Source organism: Bos taurus, chromosome 27, assembly GCF_002263795.3.
Source record: "Bos taurus isolate L1 Dominette 01449 registration number 42190680 breed Hereford chromosome 27, ARS-UCD2.0, whole genome shotgun sequence".
In the NCBI taxonomy this organism is placed as follows: Eukaryota; Metazoa; Chordata; class Mammalia; order Artiodactyla; family Bovidae; genus Bos; species Bos taurus.
Window position 1 is genome coordinate 15,449,257 of NC_037354.1, and position 25,734 is coordinate 15,474,990.

The window sequence follows — 25,734 nt, forward strand, 5'->3', positions numbered from 1 at the left end:
TCTTGCTCACCATGGTATCCTTAGAACCTGTAACAATGACTGGAAAGTACTCAATAAATATTGAATAAATGAACAAATGACTAGCTCATGCCTCTTATAAGGATATAAGTACTTATAAAAAGAGGAATTTTAGAAACTACCCTTCTTTTACCCAGTCTAACAGAAGGTATCTGGATGACTGAAAATAGTGAAAAATTAAATTCAGATACATTTTATTAAGAATACATTTTACACTCCTAATTAATGTATGGATATCTTATATTCATAAATTTAACCAGACTTCTAATAAAGTACTAAAGCCATATTTATTCATTCTTCTAGTTATTCAATAAATATTTGGGAACCACCTATTATATGTTAGGCACTTCTGTTAAATGCTTGGAATACAGAGATGAGATATTTTACTCTGTAGCAAAGCAGACAGACAATAAACAAGAAACTGCAATAAAATGTGATAAATGTTATGATAAAAGAAATACAGGATATTAAGGGAGCTTTGAACAACATGTCCTAATTCAGACTAAAGGTGAGGAGAGGTTCCTAAAGATGGATGGGCTGAGAGTTAGCTAGATAAAGTAGAGAACCAGAGAGAAGGAGCATTTTAGGTAGAGAATAGGCACATTCTGGAAATGAAAGGATCTCAACTTTACTAAACCCTGGAGTTCCAGTGAGGGAAGGCAGCAAGACCAGACTTGGACAGAAAGATGAATGCCAGGATGGACAGGTATTACGAACAGGTATTTTAAAGAAATATGGGGTTTATCTGAACAGCACAGGAAGTCTTTTGTGATGGTCTTTTTGATGTGTCAACTTGGCAAGGCTAATAGTCCCCAGTTATTCACTCAAACATAGCCTAGGTGTTGCTAGATTAGATTGTGAAGGTATTTTGTACATGAGATTAAAGTTCATAATCAGTTGATTTAAGTAAGGGAGATTACCCTAGACAATCTGAGTGGGCTTGGTTCAGTTGAAGGCCACAGAAGCAGAACCAAGTCTCTGAAGAAGAAATTCTGCTTATAGACAGTAAGTAGCTTCAGGCAATACCTGAGAATTCCACCCTGCACTTTATAACAGCCTGCCCTATGGAGTTTGGACTTGTCCAGCTGGTCTCAACCCATGTAAACCAATTCCTTACAATAACTCTTAATATTATCTCCTACTGGTTCTGTTGCTCTGGGTGAACCCTAATATATCATTAAAGGATTAAAACATGTAGTGACCATCAAACTTGTGATTTGAAAAGTACTATATCTGAATGTAGAGGGATTTGAAAGGGAGTAATACTTAAGCCAAATAGAAGCTTCAGAAGGAGGCTTTTGAAACAGTCCAGGTTAAAGAAAACGGTGCCTCGACCAAGATAATAGAAGTACAGATGAGCAAAGCAACAGATTTAGGACATTTTGGAAGTAAAATACACAAGACTCAGTTTTTTTGGTTTGATGTAGAAAGTGAGGGAGAAGTCGTCAAGGATAATTCCTAGGTTTCTGGCTAGGGTGACTAGGTAGCTGGGGGTGTCATTAACTGAGATAAAGGAGCACTGGAAGAGGAACAGGTTGTGATGATACAAGTGAGGATTACAAGTTGAGTTTTAGACATTGATACATCCAAGAGGTGGTGTCCAAGAAGCACTTAGAGATATAAGTCCGAAGCTCAAGAGAGCCTTTGGCTGCAGTTATAAATTTGGGGGTTACCTTTACATAAAGGTGATCTGAGGCTACAGGATTAGATGAGATTGTAAAGGAGAACGGGTGGAGTTGAGGACTTGGCACAGAGACCTTATTTAAGGGACAGAGAAAGGGAATCTAAGAAGTAGTGCAGCAAATGACAGAAAGGCAGCTGAGAGAAATGGTAATGGAAGCCAAGAACACAGAAGCTTCCAGAAGGAGGCAGTGGTCAGTCATTTCAAAACCAGTCAAAGGTTATGCAAACTACAAACTTTTATTGCATTTGGACATAAGGAGCCTATGACTGGTGAAAGCAGTTCTACTAGAGTGATGGAGTCCAAAACCAAACTGCAGTGGGATAAGGGGTGAGTGGAACTTGAGGGATAGAGACAGACGGACGGCAGAACTTTTTCAAGAAGTTTAGATATGAAGGGGAAAAGAGAAGACAGGCAGGAAAAAGAGGTGGAGTCAAGGGAGTCTTTTTTTAAAGATGAGTAGTAGGAGCAACATTACACTGTTGACAGAGGCAGTACCAACGCAGAGGTTAAAAACAGAGACAGAGAATTACTGATAGATCAGTGAAAGAAAGATCAACAATACAGGTAGACAGAGGAGATAAGGAAATACTGGGTTTACAAGCTTTTAAATATCAGCTTACCTTTTTCTTCCCTTTTTACTGTGAAGTAAGGTACAAGATTATTTACTAAAAATGAGGCAGGGAAAGAAAGTGAGAGGGTATATTTCAAAGAAAATTTGAAAAGGTCTGAAATAAGCACAGTGGAGAATGGGATACAGAGTTGAGCAAGACAGCACAGTAGGGAGTGACAAAATGCTGCCAGTGCGGGTGAGGTTGGTGATGCTGAATTTACAGTGACATACATCTACTCAGTAGTGTGATTTTCCCCAGCAATCTTGATACACCTGAAGACAAGATGGACAGGTAAAATCACCTGGGCCTGGGAATCTGCCAGATAGATGTGAATGAAAGGCAGCAAAGCAAGAGAGTTTGTAATATTGACAAGAAAATGAATTTCACGTGAAAGAATAAAATCTAAGTGGTGTTCCATCTTAGAGATGGAAATGGGAACCAGTGGATAGCTATAGGCTTGGGGAAACACAGAAGGGTCAAAGGACTAGAACAAATAGAAGGTATTAGCCAGGAATAAGCTAATAACCATACGATTTCATATAGTTGTAGTTATTGTGGATGATGACACACAGTGAGGAAAGGCAAACAGACACAAGGATAAAAACAAATATTTACTTAGAATTTCATACATTCTTAGCACTGTGCTAAGCATTTGGCTTTATTGACTATGCCAAAGCCTTTGACTGTGTGGATCACAGTAAACTGTGGAAAATTTTTCAAGAGATGGGCATACCAGACCACCTGACCTGCCTCCTGAGAAATCTGTATGCAGGTCAGGAAGCAACAGTTAGAACTGGACATGGAACAACAGACTGGTTCCAAATAGGAAAAGGAGTACATCAAGGCTGTATGTTATCACCCTGCTTATTTAACTTATATGCAGAGAACATCATGAGAAATGCTGGACTGGAAGAAACACAAGCTGGAATCAAGACTGCCGGGAGAAATATCAATAATCTCAGATATGCAGATGACACCACCCTTATGGCCGAAAGTGAAGAGGACTAAAAAGCCTCTTGAGGAAAGCGAAAGTGGAGAGTGAAAAAATTGGCTTAAAGCTCAACATTCAGAAAACGAAGATCATGGCATCCGGTCCCATCACTTCAAGGGAAATAGATGGGGAAACAGTGGAAACAGTGTTAGACTTTATTTTTCTGGGCTCCAAAATCACTGCAGATGGTGACTGCAGCCATGAAATTAAAAGACGCTTACTCCTTGGAAGGAATGTTGTGACCAACCTAGATAGCATATTTGAAAAGCAGAGACATTACTTTGCCAACAAAGGTCCATCTAGTCAAGGCTATGGTTTTTCCTGTGGTCATGTATGGATGTGAGAGTTGGACTGTGAAGAAGACTGAGCACTGAAGAACTGATGCTTTTGAACTGTGGTGTTGGAGAAGACTCTTGAGAGTCCCTTGGACTGCAAGGAGATACAACCAGTCCATTCTGAAGGAGATCAGCCCTGGGATTTCTTTGGAAGGAATGATGCTAAAGCTGAAACTCCAGTACTTTGGCCACCTCATGTGAAGAGTTGACTCACTGGAAAAGACTCTGATGCTGGGAGGGATTGGGGGCAGGAGGAGAAGGGGACGACAGAGGATGAGATGGCTGGATGGCATCACTGACTCGATGGACGTGAGTCTGAGTGAACTCTGGGAGTTGGTGATGGACAGGGAGGCCTGGCGTGCTGTGATTCATGGGGTCGCAAAGAGTCAGACACGACTGAGCAACTGAACTGAACTGAACTGAAGCATTTGGCATGCATTGTCCCCAGACAGTTCCTACAACTATCAATTAAGAATTATTCTTGTCCCCAGCATTGTCCTGGTAGAGTCAGTGAGATGTCTAGAGAGGACAGAAGAGCAGTGAGGAAGCAGTCTCCTTGGTGGGGGAATAGATTTTGGTAAACTAGACTGTAACATTTTTAAGAGGTTGAGGAGATAGTTTATTCCTTGTGGACTGGTTGTTCTGACAGGCACAGTGGGAGGATTTTAGAAGAAAGGGAGGAATGAGAGTTTGGAATGAGAAGGGAATGAGAAGCCCAGAGGAACATTAGGATACGAGAACACTGCAAGGGCATACAGGTTAGACAAGTGAGGGAGTTACATCGTGGGTAGTGTGACAAGGAAAATGGACACGAGGCCACGTGGATTTAGAATTTAGAAGAAACCTTCAAACAAAACCATCCAGCCCCTGTTTTTAGCTCCTCTCTCATTCTTTCTCTACAGACAACAATTCTAGTAACTTAAATTCTCAGACTATAATAAGTCAAGATTGATTGACTGTTTACTACATGTTAGACACATTACATGTATTAATTCTGAAAGAGATGGGAATACCAGACCACCTGACCTGCCTCCTGAGAAATCTGTATGCAGGTCAGGAAGCAACAGTTAGAACTGGACATGGAACAACAGGCTGGTTCCAAACAGGAAAAGGAGTACGTCAAGGCTGTATATTGTCACCCTGCTTATTTAACTTATATGCAGAGTACATCATGAGAAACACTGGGCTGGATGAAGCACAAGCTGGAATCAAGATTGCCAGGAGAAATATCAATAACCTCAGATATGCAGATGACACCACCCTTATGGCAGAAAGTGAAGAAGAGCTAAAGAGCCTCTTGATGAAAGTAAAAGAGGAGAGTGAAAAAGTTGGCTTAAAGCTCAACATTCAGGAAACGAAGATCATGGCATCCGGCCCCATCACTTCATGGCAAATAGATGGGGAAAAAGTGGAAACAATGACTTTATTTTCTTGGGCTCCAAAATCACTGTAGATGGTGACTGCAGCCATGAAATTAAAAGACGCTTACTCCTTGGAAGGAAAGTTATGACCAACCTAGACAGCATATTAAAAAGCAGAGACACTGCTTTGCCAACAAAGGTTCGTCTAGTCAAGGCTATGGTTTTTCCTGTGGTCATGTATGGATGTGAGAGTTAGACTGTAAAGAAAGCTGAGTGTGGAAGAATTGATGCTTTTGAACTGTGGCGTTGAAGAAGACTCTTGAGAGTCCCCTGGACAGCAAGGAGATCCAACCAGTCCATCCTAAAGGAAATCAGTCCTGAATGTTCATTGGAAGGACTGATGTTGAAGCTGAAACTCCAATCCTTTGGCCACCTGATGTGAAGACCTGGCTCATTGGAAAAGACCCTGATGCTGGGAAAGATTGAGGGCAGGAGGAGAAGGGGACAAGAGAGGATGAGATGGTTGGATGGCATCACCAACTCAATGGACATGAGTTTGAGTAAACTCCGGGAGTTGGTAACACCAGGGAGGCCTGGCGTGCTGCAGTCCATGGGGTTGCAAAGAATTAGACACGACTGAGTGACTGAACTGAACTGATGTAGTAATTTATTTAATCCTTACAACAACACTATGAGGTATGGATGATCTCCATCATACAGAGAAACTTTAAATTGCTAGTATCTGGTAGAGCTTTTTTTTTTTAAATCATGTTTTCCCCTTAGCTGACACCATTTCCTCTCTCGGCTCCTACTCTGGTAATGATTAGGTTCCCACCTCTTGGGAGAATTGCATCTGTACAGGCTGAGACAGAGCCAGTGTGAACGTGGACCCAGCCAGAGCTTTTGGAATAATGAGCACAGCAAAAACCAGCCTTTCTTTTCATTTACAAAGGGATTCACTCAGAGGGTCCAAAGCTCTGTTTTGCAACCGCAGAAAACCTGGGGCTCAACACAAAACTGGGAACCAGAAGGAACTAGCGATGAAACACAGTCCTTCCTCAAATACTCAGGGTCTGATCAGCCCGCCTCTGCTACAAGGAATGGCCTCACTCCAGCATTTTTAATAGAAAACATTTTGCTTCCATTTCACTTTCCAAGCGGGTATAAAATCTACTAAAAGGAATACGAAGAATCAAAATAAGTAAGCTCACTCACAAGAGACATGCCCCGATAATTATTTCTGGTTGCTAAGATTATTCAGCCCGTTATTTCAAAGTGGCGAAATTCAGAACATTCTGAGAAGAGAATTCAAAAGCAGCAGCTACATTCACTGATAGGTTCATGTGAGACACACACACCTACAACCCCCCCCCCCACCACTTCCCGTTTTTCAGTGTATACGGGAAGGGGCCAAGACCCCGATCAGCACAATAACTAATTTTGTACATTACAGTGCATAGAAAGACGGAGGGAAAGACACTTTCTTTGAAAGGTTTGTCTGGGCTCTGAAGGAGGCTGGAGCCCAGTGCTCCAGGGCCATCATGAGCTCCACCTGCTCCTTTTTGGCTGCACTGGCCTCAGAGGCAGCTGCTTCCTGTAAGTGATCTGCTGGCTTCTCCTCTTCCTCTGCCTCCTACTGGGGAGAGAGGGCTGGATACCTCTGCACGCACTCCTGCATGGCCCAGAACTGGTCTGCACAGTCGACCCCCTGACATCCTCCTTGCGGTAGTGGAAGCAGGAAAAGGCTGCCTTCAACAGCTCCCTACACCGGCCTCTGGCCGTCTTCTCAGGCAGTTCCAGTTGATGTCTCCATTCAGCAGAATCAGTCCATGCTCCTCCTGTGGATGTTTGGGGTCGTCAGCCACCAGCTGCACATTGCTTTGAGTTTCATGGTCTTCTTTGGTCACAAATATGATTCCATCCTTCGCTTCCTGCCGACAGTAGGCCGTGATGCAGTGGTGGAGGCCTCACGTGTCCCTGGTAGAGCTTTAACTTGAGCCCTGCTCACTGACTCTGGAGCCCCAAAGCTTACCAAGTCGTTATTCTTTCTGCTTGAGCATGGCTGTCATTTCTCTCTCTACAATTCTTTCCTAAATTGTACACTTTCTCTAGCAGAAGCAGGTCTCTCCATACTTTTAACATATAAGTTTCTCTTAAAGGTTACTGTATGACAGATTATGACAATATCAATACATTCAAACCTAAACTTCTAACAATATACTACACAAGTAGATTTTGAAATAAAGACAGTTCGTCTTGGACTTTATTCAAGAGAGCTTACAAAGATACCCTTACTCAGGAAAGTATGAAAGTGAAAGTCGCTCAGTCATGTCTGACTCTTTGTGACCCCATGGACTGTATAGTTCTCCAGGCCAGAATACTGGAGTAGGTAGCCATTCCCTTCTCCAGGGCATAGCCCAAAGATCACATTTTAGCACAGATTTGGTGTGTTTAAAAAAATTATCTGTCACCCAATAACTTTATTCTGTCCTCAGGGTATAAACTAGACTCTGATATTTTTTCCTGAGGACAAAAAAATAAGTTACAGTCAATCTTGACATTTTAAATTCTGTAACAGACAATGTCTTGGGTTTTGTTTTGGCTCCATACATTTTAATGTATATAACAACAAGTAGCTTTTCTTTTAATAGTTATTTATGTTTATTTATTGTGCTGTACCAGGTCTCAGTTGCAGCACACAGGATCTTCAGTCTTCATTATGGCATGCGGGATTTTGTTCTGTTTTTTTTTAGTTGCGGTATGCAGGATCTTCAGTTGCAGCATGTAAACTCTTAGTCGAGGCATGTAGGATCCAGTTTCCTGACCAGGAATTGAACCTGGGCCTGCATTGAGAGTGTGGAGTCTTAGTCACTGATCCACCAGGGAAGTTCCCCAAAGTAGCTTTCATACTTATAAGGGCTTCCCTGGTGGCTCAGCTGATAGATCTCGGGGTCAGGAAGATCTCCTGGAAAAGGAAATGGCAACCCAGTTCAGTATTCTTGCCTGGAGAATTCCATGGACAGAGGAGCCTGGTGGGCTACAGTCCATGGGATCGCAGGGTCAGACATGATTGAGTGTGCATGCATACATACTTGTAAAATAAGCAGAAATCCCATTATCAAAATCCTCCTTTTCTGTTATTTAGCAGTTTTAAAATATCAAAGCACAGTATAGTGTTTTCCTTTCTCCAAGGGGGGATATGTTCCAAGAACCCCCGTGGATGCCTGAAACCACAGAACCCTATATATGCTATATTTTTTCCCTATCATACTTACCCACCTTAAAGTATAATTTATAAATTAAGCACAGTAAGATATTAACAATAACTAATAACATAGATCAATTACAACAATATTCTGTAATAAAACTTATGTGAATGTGATCTCTCTCTGAAAATACCTTATTGTTCAAATTTAATGCCTTTTCTATCTTAACTAAGCATTTATCGTGCACTGATTACTGGCCATAATTTTAGCAACCTGAGGTGTGACTGCAAAACTAGCACAAATTTATTCTTCCTTCTTCACAATTTCACGGATATAAGATACACTCTTACCACAGATCTTAGAAACCTCAGCATACATCTTTTCTTTCCTTATTATGTCAGGAATTTTCATCTTTCATTTAAAGGAAGCACTTTATGACATCTCTTAGGCATGTCAGAATTGCCAGCATCACTACTCTTTGTGTTTGGGGCCATTATCACGTAAGGAAGGGTTACTTGAATACAAGCACCGTGATGCTTTGACAGTCAATCTGATAACCAAGACAGCTACTAAGGGACTAAGAAATGGATTACACTGGACAAAGCGATGATTCTCGTCCGGGAAGGGCAGAAAGGGATGGCGAGTGATGTCATCACACCCTCAGAGCAACGAGCAACTTAAAATTATTAGTTTACTTCTGAAATGTTCCATTTAATATTTTCAGACTGGGGTTGACTTTTGGTAACTGAAACCATGGAAAGTGAAACTGTGGATAAAGGGGGACTACTGTTATCTGTGTATAGAATGCAAGAAGTAATAAAAAGTAAAGATTCAGCAAAAAATAAACCACATTTGGATTCTAACTATCTTAATGGTGATTTAGCAATCAGACTTTAAGTGGGTGGCATTTTCAAGGAAACTAAAGGACTTAAATAAAAGTGTGGTGTGAGGCCTCACACTTCATGAAGGTAACTACAATAGGAAAACTTAAAATTGAAGTGTTTATATACCAATTATTTTTGAGCTCTTCAGTAAGGACTCTGTAATATTCACTAAAAGACATTCTTCAGAAACTAAAAATAATAAAAATAGATTCCATATTAGCTAAATATATTTGGAATAGAGATAATATTATGTCTGCTATTATTCTGGAATAGTTACCTACTCTAGTATTCTTGCCTGGCGAATTCCCATGGACAGAATAGCCTGGCCGGCTACAGTCCATGGGGACGCAGAGAGTCAGACCTGACTGAGAAACTAACACTTTCATCATAAATTTAGGTTTGTTTCATTGAATTCTAGCATTTATTTTTCAACCAAATACCTGGGGATGTGACCATATATTTTCCTAATTAAGCTATGTTTAACTGGATACTTAAATTATTTCAGTTGATTAAATCACACTTAATATTCAAAAAGTACCTAAGAACAATACTCTTTTCTTTGAAGAAGTATCTGGTGATATGATAGTTTTTATGACTTTAATTTCTTACATCAAGCTTTTTTTCAAACTAGAACATTTTATCTTTAAAACACAGGCAAGGATATACAGTGCAGGAAAAAAGTGTTCATCATCCCTGTTCCCCTCATTACTGTCAAAATCTTTAATACCATGTTCTCTAGGAAAACATCTGTGTACTATTATAAAGTAAGTTCTTGGGCTCCGGAAAAACTATCTCCAGCCTTTATCTCAAAATGGAGAAACAGTAAAAGCTAATGTTCCAGGAATATACTTTTCTAACATTATTAGATGCTAAAACAAAAGCATTAATTTTTTTTCTTTAAAAAGTGTTTTTTTAAACACTGGAAAATCTACTAACCCAGATCTCCTGGAACATGACATATCTGCTACCTGTCCTGAATAATATATATTGTCTTTTCTCCATCTTGTGCTCAAAGTCAAGCTGAACTACCCTAGGAGATCCATGAGATTGAGCTTGAAGGGTTCTTGGGACCTGGCAGAACTAAGCCTAAAATATGAGACTTTGTAATTCTCGTATTGTCAGCCACAAGTGGTCAGGGTCACTCCAAGTCTTCAGAGGACCTCCCAGATGCTTTTTGTGCCATATCACCTAGATAGATAGATAGATAAAGAGATCTATATGTATCTGATGGGATTGTTGTTTTTGTTTTTTAAATCAAGCTACCCTCAAAGGACTGACGATGAAGCTTCAATACTTTGGCCACCTGACACGAAGAGCTGACTCATTCAAAAAGACCCTGATGCTGGGAAAGACTGAGGGCAGGAGGAGAAGTGGGGAGGCGACAGAGGATGAGATGGCTGGATGATGAGATGGTTGGATGGCATCACCAACTCAATGGACATGAATGTGAGCAAACTCCAGGAGACAGTGAAGCACAGAGACACCTGGTGTGCCAGAGCCCATGAAGTCACAAAGAGTCGGACAGGACTTAGCAACTGAACAACAACAACCCTCAAAAAGAAAGATATTTGATATTGTAAGGCAGTTCTTTACTTTTACTAACCAAAAGGAACACCAGTGAAACACTCTGAATAATGGTTTTTTTCCAAAAAGGAATCTCTGCATGGGTAATAAACTGGAAAGTCCTGGGTTTCAGTTACCAGTTCTGACACTCACTAGATGTGAGATTTTAGCAAGTCTCTTTGTCTCTGACAGATTGCTTTTTCATTTGTGAAATAAGCAAGATAATCACACTTAACCTACCAACCTACAGGATTTTTGTAGGGCCAAACTAGTTAATAAATATATAATAAAATTACTCTATAAATTCTAAAGCAGTTTCTTGATGTCAGGCATTTATAATATTAACAATACCATTGGGTGAAGTCTGCATTCACTTCAACAAAATGAGTGACAGTGGGTGGCTAGTTTCCTCACACTCCCTTTGCATTCCCCATTCCTCCAGACATAGTAAAACCTGGTTTCTGCAGAATATGACTTAATTTGAGTTACTGGGAAACAAAGCAATTAGCCCAGACAGGATACAGCTGAAGATTTGTGAGAACGAATGATGAGATGCTTGATCGTGAGCAGGTGTTCTCCCTAGATTATCCAACCTGCAGTTGATTAAATTTGGAAAATACGGCTTGTTCCCAAGTGAGTAAACCTTGGGGTCTTAGCTTTTCGAGATTGGGAAGGCCTCAGGAAGGCCCTGTGGGACGTGGTAGGGGAGATTTTCAAAGTATTAAGGGCCTGGGTGGAAATCTTACCTTGAGGAAGTCTTGTTACCACACACAAACCCTTTGCCTGAAGTAACAACAGGACAACTCCAGTCAGTGCCTGACTTGTCGGAGGAATATAAACATGTGCAGAGATGCCCTTAGGGCTCTGGAAGAGCCCCTGCCGCAGGGCATGCTGGGAAAATAGGAATGCTGAGAAGGTGCGAGGCATGCCGGGAAGGGAAGGTGCAGTGCATTCTGGGAAAGGTGTGGGGGGACGTGTTGGGAAGTTGCCATGTTGACCTTGAGAGGAAGGACAGAATGGAGGGCCATGGGACCATTCTGGAATAGAGATAGCCAAGGAGCAGCAATGTTCATTTATCTCAGAAGTGAAGTTACCCTAGTAGTGTCCATTTTAGAGCTGCTTTCGTCAGACAAGACAGCTTGGATCGTTTCCAACTAGCCTCTCTTCTCCAAAGATGTGTTTCTTCCTTTGGGTTTCCCTACCCTAGTACCTCAGCTTGGTCGAGATGGGCGACAAGGGACTTTGCCATGGCCTCTTCCCGTTGTTCCAAGTGTTAATGATCCCCACCTGTACTGACATCCTCATTCTGGCTGTTTAAAGCCTTCTCTGCCTTGGACTCTAATTTTTTTTCAATACTGCGGGGAGAAATGTCTCAAGTTTTACTTTTCCACCTGAAATGGATAGTACGGGCCCTCAAAAGTTTCCGAAATCATACTTTAAGTCCCAGTGAAAGTTTTTTCATTTTAGACAAATTCATTTTATGCTTGCATTAATTTGAGACAGAGCCCCGACCCTATTTGAGTGGATTATAGATGAAATCCTATTAAATAGAACTCTGTTGGACCTGACTGCAATATGCAAACAAATTGGAATACAACTTCCTGGTCATTTTGAACATGACAAAAGCTAAAGGATTTAACTTTTTCTGTCTAGTACTTGTTCCCTCCTAACTCTCAGGTGAGATTATCATTACTCTCTTTTTCATATGTAACCCAATCTAGTTAGTTCAAAATTTAGGACAATTAGATCCATCTGAGCAGGGTGACCATTGCAATCCGCTTAGCGTTTTCTTTCTCTTCTAATGGTTTCTTAAAATCTGATTTAAAATATTCTGTTAAGTGTAGTTTGTTATAAAATATTTCTTGCTTTCCCTTTCCTCTTTGTGATTTGTGGGAAGGATTCTCTTTAAGTTAAAAGCAATTAGAGTTGCTTTTTGAAAATTACAAAATATAGCAGAAGAGTTGAAGGTAATAATTCAAGTTAATGAAAATGGATCATTGAAAAAGTATTAAGTACATCAATAGGTAAATCATATTATGGATTATGTCTGTAAATATAGTATAATAAAGAACATCTTTATAATCATAACTATCATCTATTAAAAGTCTATCACTTGTCATTTTAAACCTACAAACATTTTTAAATGGAATTAAAACCTTTACTTTGGAATCACCACTTCATGGATAAAAACATAGATATAAATATAGAGTATAAATTAATTCAGTGTTAAGTTTTAATGTAATATATCTCTTCAACTTTATGTATCTTATTCTTTGTGATGCAACTTATTTCTATATTATTGATTTTTTTCTTAATGTACAATGAAAATTATATGAATTTTATAAAAAAATTTTTTGAAAAGGCCCAAAATATATAATATAAAACATAACACTCTTCCACAGTAAAGGTTCCCTCCCTCACTCAGAAATAACTACCCTTGACTGCTTGATGCTTCATCCTCCAGATTTTTTATCGTATGTATACTAACATATGTTATTATTTTAAAATAAAATTATACTTCAAAAATTATTCTGTCATTTTATTTTTATAAATTTATTTTATTTTATCTGAGACTAAATCAGTCTCAGATAGCTGTGTTAACATTTGTATACTTGATTCTTTTTGAAAGCCTATATAGTATTCCTTGTGTAGATGTACCATAATTTATAAAGCCAACCCCTTGGTCTTGGATATATTGGCTGTGTCTGATTTCTCATTACAATTCAATCTCTTGAACTGTGTTCTTTTCCTTTCCATTGCGAATCACCACTACCCCGAATCGTGTTTTCTAGTGACCCAGGACTACTTTATTCCTTTTTCACTTAGCCTATTTTCCAAAATGTTTTTCTGACTTTAGGTCTTGTCCTTTCCTTTTGAATTTTGTCTTTTTATTCTTTTTTTCCATTAGGAACAAAGATCTTCTTTTACAAAAAAATCTCTCCTCTCTGGTACCAGCATGCTCTCCTCACACACTTTTCCAACCCCAGCGGTGAAGAGAAAAAAGCGCTGAATATCGGGTTTCTGATAAGAAACCAGGGGCTGTTACCCGCAGGGAGCCTTGTCAAGATTTCCCTCATTCTGAGCACTCCATTCCCACGTGAACGACAATGAATGGAGGTTTCACCCGCCCACCCCACATTGTTCAAGTTGTCCTTTGCCCTTTCTGTCAAATCTTGGCACCCAGGAGACAGCAGAACATGTACTGAATTCAACCCTGGCGAGCCACGGATCAATATCACTTGACTCTTCTTACCCATTAGTTGTTCCCTTTCTATGCCTGACGTGGAGTGAGGCCTATGCTATTCTTTGTCATGGCCCCTGCTCAGTTGGTCCAGCTAACCCCTGTAGGGTCTCCATCCCCTAGGCAGACTGCCACAGGCAGAGTAGAACAAGGACAAAGTACAAGGTTCAGTCTTAGGACATAGGTCCTCTTGCTGCTTCAGCTGCAGGCTCGGAGACTGTGCAGAAAGTTAGTATATTTTATCTTTTTGTGATCTTGGTTATCAAATACCAGTTAAGAATATTAACTCTCCACTCAACTCACAGAATACTATAAAAATGGAAATCTGTAAAGCACTTTGAAAATAAGATTCCAAAGAAATAGTTTATTATTTTAAGTCTCTTCTTTTTTTGTACCTATATTTTAATTGACTTCCTTTGTTTATATCTGCAACTCATTTTTGGTTTTCCTATAATTCATACCTATTCCTCCCCATGAATTAGTTCTTATTTATGAAACACAAACAGTGTATTTATATTTCCAGTGTGATCTTCTTTCAGCAGAGGTTTTTGTGTTTTTTTTTTTGAGGGAGTATGGGGTGGGTTCAGAAAGGGAGAAAGTCATGGCTGTTGTAATTTTTTTAAGCTAAAATTTTTTTGTTCCTCCTATTACTTTTATATTTGAAACATTCTCTGGAATTTTTATATGATTATTAAGGCCTTAATTTTAAGTGACAACATTCAAACAAGCATAAAAACTTTATAAGAAGACTAAACTCCTGTCTGATGGTAAGTTAAGTGCTTAGAAAATTAGACTAATTCTTCTAAGCCGTAGATAAGTTGGTCAGAAAAAAACAAAACCCTAAACCAACTCGGTGTTTGAGAGACTCTGGGCCAACGTCTTAATCTCTCTGTATCTGAACCTTCCAACTGTAACATCGGTGGAACTTTGATGCCAAAGCCAACTGCCTTCTAATTATCAGACGACGGATTGTGGGATGGTCTAAATCTAAATGACACTGAAGACACCCTAGGAGAAATTTGTCTTAATGCTTTCCAGATTTAAAATAAACATTTTAGGAGTTTAAATGGGACAAAATTTCAGAAAATTGCAGCTCTCATCTCCTGTCATAGTTTATGGTAAAAGACAAGGATAAGAAATTCTGTTTTAACTGTCATGAAAAAAAAATTTTTTTCAACTGTAGAAAAACAGCCTTAGCTATCTATGTATGTGTTCTTGTTTCCCCTTCGTTAAAAATAGCCCATTTCTAAGCGTATATTACTATCACTTCCTCTCTAATTTAGTTCTTCCTTCCCGAATACATTTTAATACCATGTCAACATATTCCAACAATAAATTATTATTTTGGCCTTTGATTCTTAAGGAAGGGGGAAAAGGCAAATTTGTCCATAATTTATAAGCATATAACTTCTAATAAATTATACACAATCTCATAATTCATCTCAGTCTGAATAATCAAGATCATCTGAGTTTTCAAACGTAACACTTCACTGTAATAAAAGAGAGCTCCGTGACTCAACATGCAAAACTATACAGCAGTGAATATTGTATTGCTGATTAAAGTGATTATAATTTAACATTCCCACTGAGCATTTCATGTTTGCTGTACAAACTACAGAGACTCAGACCACCAAGAGGAAGAAAGGACCTTAGGATCTGTGACCAGTATCAGGAGCCTGCCAGTGTCCCAAGCTTACAGCTCCAGTAAAGTATGGAAACCTCCCATCTATTGAACTGGAAGAGAACAGAGTATTAAAGATTCCAGAAGGAAGTTGAGTGTAAACAGTGCATGGATGGAGGAGCCTGGTGGGCTGCAGTCCATGGGGTCGCTTAGAGTCAGACACGACTGAGTGACTGACTTCACTTTCACTTTTCACTTTCATGCATTGGAGAAGGAAATGGCAACCCACTCCAGTGTTCTTGCCTTGAGAATCCCAGGGACGGCGGAGCCTGGTGGGCTGCCGTCTATGGGCTTGCACAGAGTCCGACGCGATTTAGCAGCAGCAGCAGCAGCAGCGCTAATCACTACGGTAAGGTTCCAAATAACTACATGGCTTTAAGGAGGAGATCTGAAATGAGTGGTACCAACAAAACAATTGATTACACATGTACATCAAGTCTTCACATAGTGAAGGGTTCAGAAAGTCACCCTCTAATATTCTTTAATGAAAGGAGGATCTTATGAAATGTTGGCAGAGTCACGGGCTAAGCTGAATGGCCTGCTACCTGGTTAGGTCATCTGAGGCTGTGATGCTTCTGCCTTTGTTGGCCAATTTACATTGGTCTAATTTGGCTTAGTTAGCCTGGACCCTCCACAACATTACCCAGTGTGTCTAGGAATTAGGAACCGAAGGCATGGACAGGACCTGCCAAAATGATCTCTCCCCCCTCCCATTCCCCCAGCCCCTGCTTTCTCCACGACCTGCCAAAATCTATATTAAGCGTATCTAAAAATCAAAAGACTCCAGAACATGGACAGAGCCTTCATGAAGAGCGTGAGATTGGGGGTTAGACAAACCTCGCTTAGAATCCCAGCTCAGCTACTTACCAGTTGTGTGATCTCAGTCAAGACATTTAATTTTTCTGAGCATCATTTTCCTTATCTGAGTATCTGAATAAGGAGGACAAAAATATCTACTTCACAGAGTCACCACAAAGAGTATTTATTTTAGCTCAGTGCCTGGAATATAGCCTGCAGAAGAATGTACCAGTATTGTTACTGTTAAGTTTCCTGATCGGCCTTTATATGTCTACTATCCCACACATACACACACAGTTGCCACACAGGCAACCAGTCATGCCTGTGAAATGGAACTTCAGCAAGCACTCTGAACCGATGAGGCTTGGGTGGGCTTCCCTGGCGACAATATTTCATGTGTTACACGCAGGCACCAGGGAAATAGAGAGAGGACCTTGAGAGCTCCATATTTAGTGATTTCCTGGATTCTGCCCTATGCTCTTCTTTCCTTGGCTTATTTTAACCTGTATATTTTCCCCCAAATGAGCTATAACCATGAGGATAACCACTTTTCAGTTTGTTTTTTGAGTCCTGCTAGCAAATTATGGAACCTGAGGATAATTTGTTCCTGCTAACTCTGCAGTTCCCAAACTCCCAAGGAGGTAGCTCTAAACTTCAGCAATATCATAAATGTGACTTTTTTTTCAAAGTGGCACTTTTTCCTCATTTACTATGTATGCATGTGTGTGTATACATTTGCGTGTCTGTGTATGTAATCCAGTTAACACACATATACCCCCTCCTCAATGGAACACAGTGCTTTCAATGCTGGGAAAGAGAGAATCTCTTAAAAAAGGAAATTTTGGAAGCATCTTAATATTTTGTACTCCAAATTTTGAAAGTAGATCTTTATAAACTTGGGAAAATATGGGGAAATTAGCATCAACTGCTTAACAGAAGTAATCTAGGTGAAGTGGGGAGAGAGAAGATGACAACATTGCCATTTATTCTCTATAAATATCTGTTAAGTGGTACGATTAAGAGTCATTTTTATGTTTTTCTGAATTTTTCAAATTAATGAAAAATAAGCATATTCTGGGCAAATTTAGAAATATATATATGTATGAAAAATGTATGTATATTAGGAATTCAGAAATATAAGAATTTCACACTTACTATTTTATGGTCACAGGAAACATAAAACTATTTATTTCGTTTATACACATAGTCTTGTTACAGAGAAGAAAAAGATAGTGATCAAACCTTTTAAGCGTAAAACCTTTTCTATCAGTATAAAATTCTGTGAAGAAAATATAATGAAAAATAAGATGCCAAAGAGGAAAAGGAGTGATATTAAGTATCCCACTATAAAAGACAAGCTCATTTTGGAATTTTTAAATGATGATGGCTACCAAACCCTATGATATTTTGTATTCAATTATATTTATTTAAAAGGATGATATAAATTTTATTTTAAAATTTCAGTATTTACAGTACGGCAGAAGTACATCTCTTTAGTTATTTAAACTTTTGTTGAATAACTTTATACATAAACTTAAAAGTTTGTGGAGGGTGTATATGATTTAAAAAATATTTTAGGCGTACACTAGTGAGAGCTTCGAAGGCCATTCACATTCGGGGATCAGTGGGAAAATGCAATACTATTTAATCTAAGCCAAGGATACTCTGCCACCTAGTGGCTTAGAAATTTTATGTTCAGTCGAGTCCTATTCTTTGCCACTCCATGGACTGTAGCCAGCGAGGCTCCTCCTTCCATGGGATTCTCCAGGCAAGAATACTGGAGTAGTCTGCCATGTCCTCCTCCAGGGAATCTTCCAGACCCAGGGATCGAACCCGCGTCTCCCCCGAGTCTCCGGCATCTTCTGCATTGCCGGCGGATTCTTTACTCGTTGAGCCCCCTGGGCTTTGAAATTTTACTAGACAGGAATAAAAACCTCTCCTCAGATCAGAAAAGACGAAGAGCTGATTCATAATACACAGAATCAGGGAGATGAATTACTTGATGGCAAAATATGATACAGAGAAGAAAGCCAGAAAATTATCATTGGTAGTTTTTTATGAGGTAGGAAAATTTGTAAAATCTCTCAAAGATCAACTAATATCAGAAATACTTAAAATGATAGTTCATATAGTTTTCTTTTGTGAACTTGATTAAAGCAACTTTTCTCTGTTGTTTTATTGTGGAGAAACAAAAAAAATTGATCCATTTCTGTGCACTGTGGAAAATTAAAATTACCAAAGATTCTCTACTTTATTGAAAAAGTATATATGTAATTCTTATCACTTGCTTTCAATGCCTGTTGACTAATGCTGTTTTAATTTGTAAATATTTCTGTAAAAAATAAGTGAAAACAAAGAAATATGGACTTTGTCACAGTAAATCAAGTAACTATATTTCTTCTGGAAAATCATTCTCAAAATTATAACATAATAGAACTTTAAATTTATAGGATATGTCATTTGAATTTTTATGTTTTCTCCTACCATAGTCTCTAGATAACTTGGAATAAGCAGAAAGAAAATTGTATGTCTTCAAGAAGTAACTTTACAATCTTCAATATTCAGACCGAACTGCAGATGACTTTAGAACTCACCATCACATTAACGAAAGTGCCTGTTGACATGTATTTCTATGATGTCTCTGTCCAAAAATATTTCTACTTTAATTCTGTAAATAATGACTGCTGCTGCTACTGCTAAGTCGCTTCAGTCGTGTCCGACTCTGTGCGACCCCATAGACGGCAGCCCACCAGGCTCCCCCGTCCCTGGGATTCTCCAGGCAAGAACACTGGAGTGGGTTGCTATTTCCTTCTCCAATGCCTGAAAGTGAAAAGTGAAAGGGAAGTTGCTCAGCCGTGTCCGACTCTTAGTGACCCCATGGACCACAGCCTACCAGGCTCCTCCGTCCCTGGGATTTTCCAGGCAAGAATACTGGATTGGGGTGCCATTGTCTTCTCTGAAATAATGACTAGTTTTTGTAATCCCCTTAGAGGAGAAAGGAACTGTAAAAACAAGTAGGATATCCACCTTCATTAAATACTTGCAAGTGGTCAAGAGTGAGAGAATATCAGATTGAAACACATTTGCCAACCTGATTTCTATTCCAGCTAAAGTGGAAGTGGGGCTTATCTTCTCTTGTTACAAAATCTAAAATGATCACTTCATGTCTCAGGATGAAAGGAGGATATGAAATAAGAAAGTCAGAAATCCAGCATAAGCTTTTTTCTCTGTTTCACTAATTTTAAATGATTTTTTTCTTTCAGTTCCTTGCTTTACCTTGGTTAATTTTTCCATTGTTTGGATTTCTTAATGAAAACAAGAACTCTCTTCTAGAAGTTAGTGGTAGTTTTTTGGTTTATTTGCTTTGTGTTTGGGGCTTGCATTATGGATGATTCTTAAAACAAAAAGCCCAATTTATTTAGACATATTATGTTAATAAAATGGTATCTTAGTATATGTGTATATATACAGCGACACATAGAGTATGTGAATGTATACAGGTTTTGAAGGTATAGCTCAGCACTAAATGGAGCTAACATTACAAAAATACACCTGCAAAAGGAACTGAGAAAATTCTGAGGAAGAGTAATGAAGATGACCAGTCCTACCAGATACTAAAACATAAAGGTACTATAAGTAAAAGTCATGCTACACATGACTAGACGCCTTAGCAGCTGTAGCAAAGTACATGTGCAGTACATGTGGAAATTAGTGCATGATAGCATTAGCATTGTTGAGTGAAAAAAGCAAAGCATAAAAAATATATTGGCACACATCCACTTGTGTATGTGTTGCTATATAAAGGGAATGATATTTTTAAAATTTTAGTAGATTCTTCTCTTTTGTCTTTCTGAGTACGGGCCTGGGACATCTAAGGTATCTACTTGCCCAAGATCTCCTTTCAGGGGTAGTTGCTTTTGTGACTTAACCGATTACACTTTATCTTCCTCTTCTTCCAAAGGAGCAGATATTCCCAATATAGTTGCTGTGGAAATGTCTGACACTTTCTTTCCTAGTCTTCCTTTCAGTTGTGGGTATCCATGTGACATGGTAATAGATAATAGGGAATACAGAGAAATCTATTGAAACTGTTTCTGGAAAGATTTTTTTTTTACATGACAAAAAAGAGACAGACATGGAGAGATGTTTCTCCACTGTGAAAGCCCTCCCTTCTCTTGCCTTTCAACAGGGCTATCTGAAGTGATGTCCAGAGCAGCTGCAGCTACCCTGTGACCTTGAGGTGAGAAATCTAAGGATGAGACATCAGTATGCTGAGAATGGCAGAGTACAAGGTCTGGGCCCTGAATGACATTATAGACTTGCCAAACCAGCTCTGGACCCCTTAACCCTCAAAGGTTTTGTCTTGTAAGTTTATTAAATGCCTTCATTGTTTAAGCCGAATTTAGTTGGATATTATCACTTGTGGCCAAAATCATTCTAACGTCTACGTTATGGAGGAGAATGTCTACAAAAATGACTGAGGTAATGTGCCATGACTGATAATAAAAAACAGAATTGTGTTGAGAAAAGGGTGATTCAAACTCCCTCACCTGATCCTCGAATGTATCAGCACCCAAGACGCCAGAGGACCCACGTGTATTGGGTCCCCACAGAGTGAAGAAGTTAGCATGTCTGTCAGGGGCAGTCAGACCATGTGTCTGTCTTTTAATAAATGGCCTCTGTGCGGTGGGGGGAGGAGGTTAGACAAGCTCTGGTGACAGTGAGGGAGGAGGAGAAGCTGCAGCCCTTCCGCAATTCTCTGCCTGGGACGTGCCACCTCACCGGGTGCCCCATTCCAGCCTGGCACAGCCACACCAGGACAAACGTCACCGTGCTTGTGGTCAGGTGGAAGGTCTGACGCCAGGTTCAGCTTTGCCAACCCATTCTTGGGTCTCACGTGCTGACAGGCTCCAGAGGTAACTGAGAACCTGGCTGGCCAGCCATGCTGAAGCAGCTGCCAGGCAAGGGCGGCCTGCTGCGGGGCAGGCTGCAGAAAGAAGGCTGAGCAGGGTCCACGGGCCTGTCAGCCAAACCCAGAGGGGCCACACGGCCATCAGAAGCTGGACGGCGCTCATCTCGGCCCAGGGGAGCCACCAGGAGCCATGTCCCAACGGCAGACCCCTGACCCTCCACTGAGGTCTGAAGGTTAGCCCTAACCAGAGGAGTGAAGCGCATGGCCCAGAGGCAGGGACCCAGAGGCCAGTAGATGTGCACAAAGTGGACACGGGCATATCGGCTGAAGGTCTCATAAGCCGCTTGACCCTCATCCTGAAAGGGGCAGGGCAAAGGACAGGCTCTAGGGAGACTGATCCTTCTCATCCAAGCCAGCCTGAAACCTCTTCTAAACGAGCAGCTTAAATTACCAGGTAGCTGCTGCTGCTGCTGCTAAGTTGCTTCAGTCATAAACCAGGGCTTAAATGAAATTGGATCCTGGACTTTTTTTTTTTTTTTGCCGTTATCCCACGGGTAGAGGTGGTGGAAAGGTGGGGCCAGGGCGGGTACAGAGGAAGGCATGATTCATTACAGGCAAAAACAAAAAGCGTACGTTTCATTAACGTGAGTTAAGTGTATGAGCTTGCTTCATACAGCATTTCATTAAAAGACCTAGAAGAGTGGCCCTGGGGGAAAGGAGCTGGGAGTCTGGGAGTGTAAAGGAGGAGGCTTACTTTCCTCTGAATACTTTTTGCAGTCTGAATATCTTTCTGTGCCTATGTTATTTTTTCAATTAAAAAATAAAAGAGTCCTCAGTAAAAAACCAGTGAAAGTAAATGGTATGGGACTTCCCTGGTGGTCCAGGGTTAAGCTCCATGTTCCCATTGCAGGGGGCATGGGTTTGATCCCTGATTGAGGAACTAAGATCCCACGTGCTGTGCAGCGTGGCCCCCACCAAAAAAGTAAATGGCATGAAAACTGTAAATAGATAGTAGATAACGCATCATTCTTTCTTATAGAAATATTTTTTAAAAGCCATAGTGGACCTGCCAAGAGATTATATAACATGAAAATCACACCTAGCAGGTAAAACTAAACTAGAGGTGAAGGAGGGCACCATAAATCCTCATCGAGTCACCGGGGCACAGGGAGGGACTCCTGTTTGCCACGCACCAGCTAAGCTGGACAGTCATCAGCAGGAGTGAGTACCTCTAACCTCACAGGCTAGGGTGGAGGAGGCGTAGCGGGGTCAGCAGCATCAGTGAACTTGGACACCCTCTCTTTTGGCTTAATCAGGGCAACCACTTACTAGCTGGTTGTGGTCAGGTGGAAGGTCTGACGCCAGGTTCAGCTTACTTAACGTTAAGTAAGTTACTTAACGTTTCATTGCCTCAATATCCTCATATGTCAATTGAGAATAATAAGAATAATATAGTCACCATAGGGTTGCTGAAGGATTCAGTGTAAAGCACTCAAAATTTTTCTTGGCATGAAATTAGCATCTGCTGTCACGGCTATGTTTGGAACTGATTGGGGGTTGCGGTGGAAGGTGCTCAGTCTTCCACTTTCTAAGCTCGCAGAAGTACCAGACCTTGGGGTCTGCCATCACCCCAAGCAGTAGCCTCCTAGCTGGCCTTCCTGCCTCCATTCTGCCCAGCTCCGCCCTGGATGCCTGCATGGCACTGGGTGTATGATGCTTCTAAACAGCAAATGTGATCGTCTCACTTCCCTGTTCAAAATCCGTCACTTCCCACTGATTTATTTATTTATTTATGGCTCCTCTGGGTTCTTCACTGCTGTGAGCAGGCTTTCTCTAGTTGCAGCAAGTGGGGGCTCGTCTCTAATTGCAGTACACGAGCTTGGTTGCCCCGAGGTAGGTAGAATCTTCCTGGACCAGGGATCAAACCTGGGTGCCCTGCACTGGCAGGTGGTTTCTTAATCGCCGGACCACCAGGGAAGTCCAGTCCCCACTGATTTCAGAGTAAATTTAAAACCTTTCGGTTTAGCACACCGGGTCTTGCGTTATCTGGGTGTGGGTTCCTCTCTAGGCTCCTCTATCCCTCCTACATTCACCCTCTCTCTCAGCCACTCGAAGCCAGATGTCAGTTCTAAAATGCAGCGTATGTTGTCTTTCCTCCACGTCTCTTCACATGCTGTTGCTGAAATACTCTCCCTAGCCCCTTCTTTTTCTAGTTAGTGCATTCTCATCCTGTAAATTCAGTTTGTGTCACCTCATCCAGGAAGCTCTCTTGGATCGTTCCATCTGATTTAGATGCCCTCCTCTGTGTTCCCATAACTCTTTCATAAAGCCCATTACATGCTCTATTATAATTGTGTCTAAACTGTAAATTGCGTAAACACTGAATGCATTTTTGACTTGGTCTATTTACACTGGATTCTCAAACTTTATTTTATTTTTCCAATTAATTGAGCATATTCATCTAGAGCTCAGGGTGATCGTGCCCCCAGCTGCACCTGCCTTCTATTGCTCCAGGTAAGGGGCCTGGAGGCAGGAGCAGGATCCCGTCCCCACTTCTCAGAGCCAGGAGCTGCCTGGCTTCGCTGTCCCCTCTCTGTCACACCAGGCCATCTCCTCCCTTCTCTTGGCCAAGCTACTTCCTCCCCAGGAAATGAAATATTGGGGTCCCCCTGCTCCTGGACCCCCAAAGCTCTACATGTTATTTCCTTGGCCATTCATGGACACAACAGGTGAGATGGGGTGATGGGACGACCCTCATCACGGACACTGCAATTATTCCTTAACCCAAGTCCTTTGCTATATTGACTGGGGCTGGATTGAGGGGTGGGGGAGGGTGCTGATCCCAGCGGAAAGAACCTTCTGGGTGATTCTCGTGACAGGGAAGGGGACCTTCTTGTCAAAGGTGACAGGGACTCAGCAGTGCTAAGCCCTCTCAATGGCTTGTATTACTTTGCTGAGCATCGAAATCTACAGTACTAGTTACAGAACAATATTTTACAAATGTTACCGTGCATGATTCCTTAAATTAACTTACATAAATGTATACATAGTCCTCCTTAGTACAGATATTCTGCAGTCCAGTTTGGGATACTTTTTTGTCCAAAGAATGTTATTTGGTCTTTTGGAACCTCACAGAACAAGGTATTATAAAGATATAATATTTTCCTACATTTTAGACAACTGTGATCATTTATTTGTACATATAGGAACCAAGTTCCATATCAGTAATGCAAACTGACAAGGTCATAAAGTAGTATTAAGTGTGAACCAGTCTCCCATCTAACAAGAATTTCTGAAGTCATTTTCACTGTGCCTTAGAGGCCTCTGTGAGGAAATCACAGTAAAACATTGGGGATAATGTTTTATCCTCAAATCCTAACATGCGAAACGCTGTGTTTATGTTAGAAAGAAAATGCCACAAGGTACTGTAACTTCACACTTAGAGAACTCCTACCTTCCAGTCATAAACAAAACCGAAAGCATCAAGCCAGAGGTCCCTCCCAGAGCAGGTTTCAGTCATCTTTTCACATCAACCAAGGGACATGCATGATCTATCACAGGGCCCAGTCTCAAGCAAGGTTTGGGATTTCCTTTCCTGGTTCTAGCTCTTGGAGACCAAAAAAATAATCCCTCAGGGTCAAACACGCTGTCAAGCTTGACAACTTTGGGCTGGAAATCTCTGGACTTTTCTTCCCTTGATTCAAAACCAGGGCAGGTATGAAGACTGAAAATCATGCTGACAAGTAAATTAGGGAAAATGAAACATGAATAAAAAGCAAGTTGAGGGGGATTCTTTGTGTCCCTCTTCAAACGAAACCCACATATAATCCGAGACTGTGTGGTACACTCCCTGACAAACGTTCTGTTGTTTGGACTACTGCCCCAGCACCCTGGGTCAGGAGGTCAGAAGCTGGCATCTCAATTCTATATATATGTTTCTTTTTTTGTTGTTGGCTGTGTCTTGTGGCATGCAGGATCTCTGTTCCCTGCCCAGGGGTCAAACCTATGTCCCCTGCATTGAAAGTGCAGAGTCTTAACCACTGGACCACCAGGGAGTTCCAGGAATATCAGTTCTAGCGATTACTAACTAGCTGTTTGACTCTGAGTCCCCTTCTGGGCTTCAGTTTCTCATAAATAAGAAGTAAAAAAAACCAAACCAAAACCAAAACACTACATGATTGCTCAGGGCCATTACCCTTAGCTCTAAAAATCACTGATTCTTTTTTTTTTTTCCCACCAGTTCAGGAGCTATGTGTATTAAAAGTGTCTCTAAGTGACAATAGGGCACATGGTAGACTCATAATACACGTTCCTTGAACTAATTAATTAATTTGGGCACTAAGATCAAGAGGTTCTTCATTAGTGGTTATTCGATGAATTATAAACTGATGACATCCTCTTTCAAACTAGGAGATGAGAATGCTACATAACAGCCAGGAGCTGAACTAA

At 40.7% G+C, this 25,734-nt stretch overlaps 1 non-coding gene and 1 pseudogene across 1 annotated transcript; both read right to left on the reverse strand.

Annotated features, from left to right (window-relative positions):
• Positions 1-6,359: 6,359 nt before the first annotated feature.
• LOC790015 (mitochondrial intermembrane space import and assembly protein 40-like) lies at positions 6,360-8,584 on the reverse strand (annotated as a pseudogene).
• A 16,683-nt stretch (positions 8,585-25,267) lies between these two features.
• Positions 25,268-25,340, reverse strand: TRNAE-UUC (transfer RNA glutamic acid (anticodon UUC)). The gene has a single exon. It is a non-coding gene; the product is annotated as a tRNA-Glu (tRNA).
• Between the last annotated feature and the right edge of the window lie 394 nt (positions 25,341-25,734).